The following is an 8,221-nucleotide window of genomic DNA, read 5'->3' as shown; positions in this document are numbered from 1 at the left end:
CGGCTAATTTTTTTTTTTGTATTTTTTAGTAGAGACGGGGTTTCACCGTGTTAGCCAGGATGGTCTTGATCTCCCGACCTCGTGATCCGCCGTCTCGGCCTCCCAAAGTGCTGGGATTACAGGCTTGAGCCACCGCGCCCGGCCTTCGGCCCACATTTTATAGCAAAAGAAAGAGGAAAAAAAATTCTTTTCGGTCTAGGATCCAAGGTGCTCTGTCTGAGAACTATCTCCTTGAGTCTGCTCTTCCATTCCTACCCCTGGCCTCAGCAGGCTGGTGGAACAAGATGGAGTGTTGATCAGAATGGGATGAAAGGGATGAAATAAAAGCTGCCTGGACTTCTGAGAGAGAAATGAGGCCTGGCTCAGTCAAAAATGGTCAGGGGGCTTAGGGAGTTTCTTTGCTGTGTTGCTTACTAACTTGGGGCCCAGGCCTGGGGGGCCCTTTCAAGCCCTCTTGTGGTTCAATAACTGGGTAGATGTGCTAATGGTTAATGGAGAGTTGTGGAGGTGGCCTGCAACTTCCCTTTTCCTCCCCAGCTTATAAACATTTGAGAACGATGAAGTTAGATGAGAAGTCTTAGTATTAGGAGCTTTGCTGTTGATAAAGCTAAGATTGGAGAACGTGGTCCTCTTCTCCTTTCCCTCCAGTCTGGCCCTTCATGCCTGTATTAGTTTCCTAGGGCTAATGTAACTAATTATCACAAACTGGGATGGCTTAAAGCAAGAGAAGTCTATCTTTTCACAGTTCTGGATGCTAAAGGTCAAAATCAAGGTGTTGGCAGGACCATGTTTTCTCTGAAGGATTTAGGGAGGAATCTGCTCAGTGCCTTTCTTGTGGTTTCTTGTGTTTGCTGGGAGTCCTTGGCATTCCTTGGCTTGCAGCTGCATGACTCCAGTCCCTTTCTCCATCTTCACATGGCACTCTTTCCTGTGTCTCTTCTCTTCCTCTTTTTTTTTTTGAGATAGAGTCTCACTCTGTCACACAGGCTGGAGTGCGGTGGTACAATCTCGGCTCACTGCAAACTCTGCCTCCCGGGTTCAAGCAATTCTCCTGCCTCAGCTTCCCCAGTAGCTGGGATTGCAGGCACCTGCCACCTTGCCTGGCTAATTTTTTTGTATTTTTAGTAGAGACAGGGTTTCGCCATGTTGGCCAGGCTGGTCTTGAATTCCTGACCTGGTGATCTGCCCGCCTTGGCCTCCCAAAGTGCTGGGATTACAGGCATGAGCCACTGTGCCTGGCCTCTTCTCTTCCTAAAAGGACACCAGTCATAGTGGATCAGGGCCGACCCTAATCAAATATGATCTCATGTTAACTTGATTACATTTGCAAAGACTGTATTTCCAAATAAGGCCACATTCACAGGTGTTGGGGCTTAGGTTTCAGCGTGTCTTTTGGGGGGAAACAAAAGTCAGTCCCTAAAAATGCCCAACCAAAGCAGTGTGCAGAGCAGAAGCTTGGTTGGCTCCTGTGAGGCCACACCCAGTGTGCTGAGTGTTGGGATTGAAAGGCCAGACTCCATTACCTCAGGTGGGGCCCAGAATCCTTTTTCTAGCCAAAGACGTAGTCCGCTAACTGCGAGTGCCTGGGTTCCTAGAGGGCTGTGTTTTAAAGTAGATACTGAAGTGTTCTCTTCAGAGGCAGTTAGCAGTGCACATCAGTTCTTTGGCCAACTTTGTTGAAAAAACTAATACATGATGAGAGCTGTCAGTTTTTACTCCTCCCACAGAAGTTGTTTAAGAGAATACAAGTCAGAAACACAGGTGTACACAGGGAAGGAAGGCATTGTCAGATAGAGTATTACATTTGACCGGAAAGCATCAACCTTGGTTTCTTTTTTATTACAAATAAAGACACATTCTCATTAGAACAAAGAGAGTAGATGTTTGTCCTTTATCATAATGTAAAAAATTTCAGAAACAAATATGGGCTGTTATATGAGTTTGTGCTGGACTTTATTCAATGGAAAGGTCTTTAGCTTATTAAAAAAATTATTAGGGTACTTGCTATAAATCTTGTTTTTGCTGTAGGTGGTCTCAGAAACATTGAAGACCAGCTCTGTGGAAGCAAGATAACAGTTGCCATCAGAGATAGTATTGTCTTTCACTTTGGGGACTCAGTCAAAAGAAGGGTAGCATTTAAAAAAATGATTATCACCTTCAGCTAAAAATCATACTGGTGCTTGTTGTAAGATAGACCTCTCTTCCTATGACGTGGAAACATTACTGGAAGAACATTTTAAACTTCTGTTTCTTCTTGGTTCAGAAAAATAAAGGTAAAAGAGAAACAAGAGGGACTGGGGATTTAATTGTAGCATGATTAAGTTTAGTAATAATAAATATGGACTAGGAGGAGCTCTAGGAATGGAACGTTTATTAATATAAATACCTTTTAAATGTAATGAATATAAGTAGGCACCCCCCCAAAAAAGAAGTGAAAATGGCTATGTGTGTTCAAAAATGATCACTGTCACTAACAATCAAATAAATGAAACTTAACCAGACTTTTTTGCCTATCATATTGGCAAAGATCTGGGTGGTATAGTAGGTGTTAGATCATTTAACATATTTAAAATTTTATGATTATCCTATGTTAACTTCAAAGATAGAAAAAGGTCTAAAACCTAAGCTACCTAGGTCTTTGTATATCTGATTTGTAGGTAGAAATAGTTTTGTGTAATCAAGGGAGTAGTGATGCTAGAAACTGGCAGAGTATATTTCCTAGACCAGTTAGCAAACTAGGTCAAAGGCTAGATTTAATTCTAGTAGCTGTTAATTTGCTGCATGTCTTAATCTCGGTGTCTGAATTTCTTGTCAGAGCCATTTTTCGTTTGTCTGTTTTTTGAAACGGTGTTTCTCTCTGTCACCCAGGCTGGAGTTCAGTGGCAAGGTCTTGGCTCACTGCAACCTCCGCCTGTGGGGTTCAAGTGAGTCTCATGCCTCAGCCTCCCTAGTAGCTCGGATTACAGGTACGCACCACCACGCCTGGCTAATTTTTGTATTTTTAGTAGAGACAGGGTTTTGCCACGTTGGCCAGGCTGGTCTCAAACTTCTGACCTCAGGTCATCCGCCTACCTCGGCCTCCCAAAGTGGTGAGCCGCCATGCCCAGGCCCAGAGCCATTTTTCTGTTGCTTAGACCAGAAATTTTGATTCCTATTTCTCTTCTGTCAAGAAATTGTGTTCATAATATATTTGCAATCTGCAATCTGACCATTTCCCTCTTCCCATCCTGGGTCCAAGCTACCATCTTAACTTGCCTGAGTTAGTGTGAATTGCCTCCTTGTTGACCTCCCTGCTTCCAGCCTTGTCCTTTTTTGACACAAGAGCCAGAATGTGATTTATGATATGTGAGCCAGCTCACTTCTCTGCTTCAGCCTGTCCAGAAGAGTTTCCTTAGAGACAGCCTTATCTCCTTAAAGGGAAATGGATGTTTGAGTACCAGGAACTGGATGACTAAGAGGGGGAGGAACCCCAGGAATCAGTTCCCATCTCATGCAGAGTAAATGCCAAACTCCTTTTCTCCCCAGTTTCATCTCTCACCATTCTCCTTGCTTACTGAGTTCCAGCCACACGCATCTCTTTGCTGTTCCTTGAAGAGTCCAATAGTCTCTTTCCTTGTTACCTCAGCCTAAAATGCTTTTCTTCTAGGTATCTGTATGATTGATTCCCTCCTTCAGCCATTTGTCCCTCCAAAGTGCCTTCCCTTGCCTACCCTGTGTAAAATAGCCACCCCTCCCCTTTGCACTCTGTCCCCTTACCCTTGGTTCTTCTTCATAGCATACACTTTTTATTGTCTGTTTCATTCTGTTAATGTCAGGACTTTGTTCCCTGGTGAATGACTACCGAGCATTCAGCATTCAGTAACTATTTGTTGAATGACTCAGTGGATTTCCATTTTCCTAGTGGCTTCTTCCTCTGCCTAGAGAAATGCTCAGGCCACCCTTGTTCTTTAGCCTGTTGAAGATGAACACTGCCTTCTGTGTACCAAATGTTTCTGCAGAGGTGATCTATGGGCTTTTTCCCTGTATCACTGCCCAGATTTTTCTGTTGCATTATTCTTTACCAGTCATGCAGGCAAATCTGTTTTCTAAGTAACTTTTCTGTGTTTGGGACTAGTGCTTTCCTTTTCCTGAATTTGGTATCATTATGTAAATATGTTAACAATTTGGCACTTATTCCGTCATTCAGCTGGCAAATAATTATTGCAGCAGATACTGTGAGCCAGGCTGGAGTGCCAGACTGTATGCTAGGACTTAAAGAGGTGGTGAGCCGGCATTTCCCTGGAGGAGCTGATGGCTCAGTGGGTGGTTGGAAGTGCCAGCAACTGGGACAGGCAACTGCTATAATGAACGCAGAGAGAGGGAGTTGGGAACACAGTGATGGGTCAGGCAGGCCTGTTCCAGAGGATTAGGAATCTCAAGGGTGTGCAGGAGTTTGTCAGGTGAGGAAGCAGGCAGAGGCTGCTATGAGGGGAAGGAATAACGTACAGAAACACAGAAAGCTTTGCTTGTTTACAGAAGCATGAGTCAGTGAGTATTGTTGGAGCATAAAGTACAGTGCAGACAGTGATGATGGATGAGGCCATAGTAGTTAGGCGAGGGCCAAATCCAAATTGTTTTGTTTTTTTTGAGACAGGGTCCCACTCTTTCACTCAGGCTGGAGTGGGAGTGCAGTGGCACAATCTTGGCTCACTGCAGCCGTCTGCCCCCTGGGGTGGTAAAGCAATCCTTCCGTCTCAGCCTCTGAGTAGCTGAGACTATAGGTGCCCGCCACCACACCTGGCTAATTTTTTTTTTTTTTTGAGATGGCGTTTTGCTCTTGTTGCCCAGGCTGGGCTCACTGCAAACCTCCATCTCCCAGGTTCAATCGATTCTCCTGCCTCAGCCTCCCTAGTAGCTCGGATTATAGGCATGTGCCACCACGCCTGGCTAATTTTTGTATTTTTAGTAGAGACTAAAGGGTTTAGGGTTTCTCCATGTTGGTCAGACTGGTCTCAAACTCCCAACCTCAGGTGATCTGCCCACATCGGTCTCCCAAAGTGCTGGGATTACAGACATGAGCCACCGTGCCTGGCCACGCCCAGCAAATTTTTGTATTTTTTTGTAGAGACAGGGTTTTACCATGTTGCCCAGGCTGGTCTCCAACTTCTGGGCTCAAGTGATCTGCCTGCCTTGACCTCTCAAAGTGCTGGGATTACAGGTGTGAGCCACTGCGCCTGGACCAGATCCAGATGCTTCTAAAGGACTGTGTGTTTACTATATAGAGTGAGGCTGCTATCCTGAAGCCCATGGATTTGGGGGTGTATACGTGTCTACACGTGAACAGAGGCATGTAGGAAGGTAGCCTAGAAGGTTTTTCCCTGTTGAAAGCCCCCTTCCTGAGGCAGGGAGAATCCAGAATATTTTCTACCATGTGTTAATATATTTTCGGACGGATTATTTTCTCCTTTGGATTGTAAGTTCCTAAAGGGCGATGAGGTTTAATTTTTATGAATCTCCTACCTCCTGACGTGTGCATTGTGAGATAGATGCTCATTTAAACTTTCTAGGCTGGGTGTGGTGGCTCACGCCTATAATCCCAGCACTTTGGGAAGCCAAGGCAGGTGGGATCGCCTGAGGTCAGGAGTTTGAGATCAGCCTGGCCAACATGGCAAAACCCCGTCTCCTCTAAAAATACAAAAATCAGCTGGGCGTGGTGGCATGCACCTGTAATCCCAGCTACTCTGGAGGCTAAGACAGGAGAATCACTTGAACCCAGGAGGTGGAGGTTGCAGTGAGCAAAGATCATGCCACTGTACTACAGCCTGGGTGACAGAGTAAGACTCCGTCTTAAAAAACAAAACAAAAAAAACTTTATTTTTGGAGTATAGTGGCACGATCTCAGCTCACTGCAACCTTGGCCTCCTGGGTTCAAGTGATTCTCCTGCCTCAGCCTCCTAAGTAGCTGGAATTAAAGGTGTCTGCCACCACACCTGGCTAATTTTTATATTTTTAGTGGAGACAGGGTTTTGCCATGTTGGCCAGGCTGATCTCAGACTCCTGACCTCAGGTGATCTGCCTGCCTTGGCCTCCCAAAGTGCTGGGATTATAGACGTGAGCCACTGCCCACTGCACCCAGCTAAACTTTATTTTTCTTTTTTGTTTGGGACGGAGTTTTGCTCTTGTTGCCTAGACTGGTGTGCAGTGACGTGATCTTAGCTTGCTGCAACCTCTGCCTCCCAGGTTCAAGTGATTCTCCCACCTTAGCCTCCCAAGTAGCTGGGATTACAGGCATGTACCACCACGCCTGGCTAATTTTGTATTTTTAATAGGGGTTTCTCCTTGTTGGTCAGGCTGGTCTCGAACTCCCGACCTCAGGTGATCCTCCTGCTTTGGCCTCCCAAAGTGCTGGGATTACAGGCGTGAGCCACCTTGCCCAGCCAAACTTGCTTTGAACGAATAATGACTACATCACTATCTGTAGCCCTGCTCTGTTTTTTCTTTTTTTGAGACAGTCTCACTTTGTCGCCCAATCTGGAGTGCAGTGGCGCGATCTCGGCTCACTGCAAGCTCTGCCTCCCGGGTTCACTCCATTCTCCTGCCTCAGCCTCCTGAATAGCTGGGACTACAGGTGCCTGCCATCACGCCCAGCTAATTTTTTTTTGTATTTTTTAGTAGAGATGGGGTTTCACTATGTTAGCCAGGATGGCCTCGATCTCCTGACCTCAAGTGATCCGCCCGCCTGGGCCTCCCAGAGTGTGGGGATTACAGGCTTGAGCCACGCCCCGGCCAGCCTTGCTCTGTTTTAACCTCTTACTATCTCATAACGTTTCACCCTTTTGTCTGCCCCATCCCTCACTTTCAATTTTTCTATTAGGCAGATTAAATTCAGAAACAAAGAAAAAAGAGGAAAACTTTGTTCCAGGAGGATTTGTTGTTTGTGCTGTCAGATGCCAGGTCCTAATGGATTTAGAAGAAGGTTGGGGTGGGACTCATTCCTGAGGCAGCCACTTCAGTGCTTCTTTGCATTCTCTGTGCCTGTTTCTTGATAGGTGCTCAATAAATGTTTGCTGAAGGAATCATCCTGTTTATTGACAGCAAGACTAAGCCTGTGTTTTCATAGTAAAACTTGCCTACTTTTCTACTTTGATCTCCTATAATCTTTCCTTTCTATGCTCCAGACACATCATTAAACTCTTCATTCCAGCAGTACTTCCAGGTATTTCCGTTGCCTAGAGTGCCCTCTGTCTTGTCTGGCCAACTCCTATACCTTCTTATAAGACTTAACTCTTCTCCTTTCTGGGAAAATGATTGCTCATTAACCCAGGTGGAGTTAGTTACTTCTTCCTATGTACATTTTTTTTTTTTTGAAATATAGTGTCACTCCATCACCCAGGCTGGAATGCAGTGGCACAATCTCGGCTCACTGCAACCTCTGCCGCCCAGGTTCAAGTGATTTTCCTGCCTCAGTCTCCCTAGTAGCTGGGACTACAGGCGTGTGCCACCACGCCCGGCTAATTTTTTGTATTTTTAGTAGAGATGGGGTTTTACCATGTTGCCCAGGGTGGTCTTGAATTCCTGGCCTCAAGTGATCTGCCCGCCTCCAAAGTGCTGGGATTACAGGCGTGAGCCACCACTCCCAGCCCCTGTGTACATTTTTATGTTGACGTTTGTTCAGCCTCTAGACTGCTTGGAAGGTGAAGACAAATCCATCCCTTTCTGTCTCCATCCTCCTCCTTTTCTGTGTCTTGCCTGGTGCCTGGCGATTTTGCTGAATGGAGAACTTGTTAATTACTGTAGGAAGGCATGATATGACAATCTGGAAGCACACCTGAGTAAACTCTAATGATTTTTAACCTTCTCTACTCAGCCTAGACTAGGCCTTTGTACAGGTGCGTATGTGAGTGAGAGTCTGTTTCAGAACTGGTAGATAGTAGCAACATCTTTTGTAAACTTGCAAGGTTAGAAAATTCATTTTTACAGCCAGACACGGTGGCTCATGTCTGTAATCCGAGCACTTTGGGAAGCCAGGGCGGGTGGATCACCTGAGGTCGGGAGTTCGAGACCAGCCTGTCCAACATGGATAAACCCCATTTCTAGTAAAAATACAAAATTAGTCGGGCGTGGTGGCCCATGCCTGTAATCCGAGCTACTCGGGAGGCTGAGGCGGGAGAATTGCTTGAGCCCAGGAGGTCAAGGCTGCGGTAAGCCGAGATTGTGCCATTTCGTTTTTTTTTTTTTTTTT

This window comes from Colobus angolensis, unplaced genomic scaffold (assembly GCF_000951035.1).
Source record: "Colobus angolensis palliatus isolate OR3802 unplaced genomic scaffold, Cang.pa_1.0 Scaffold162, whole genome shotgun sequence".
In the NCBI taxonomy this organism is placed as follows: domain Eukaryota; kingdom Metazoa; phylum Chordata; class Mammalia; order Primates; family Cercopithecidae; genus Colobus; species Colobus angolensis.
This window is presented reverse-complemented; position numbering follows the sequence as displayed.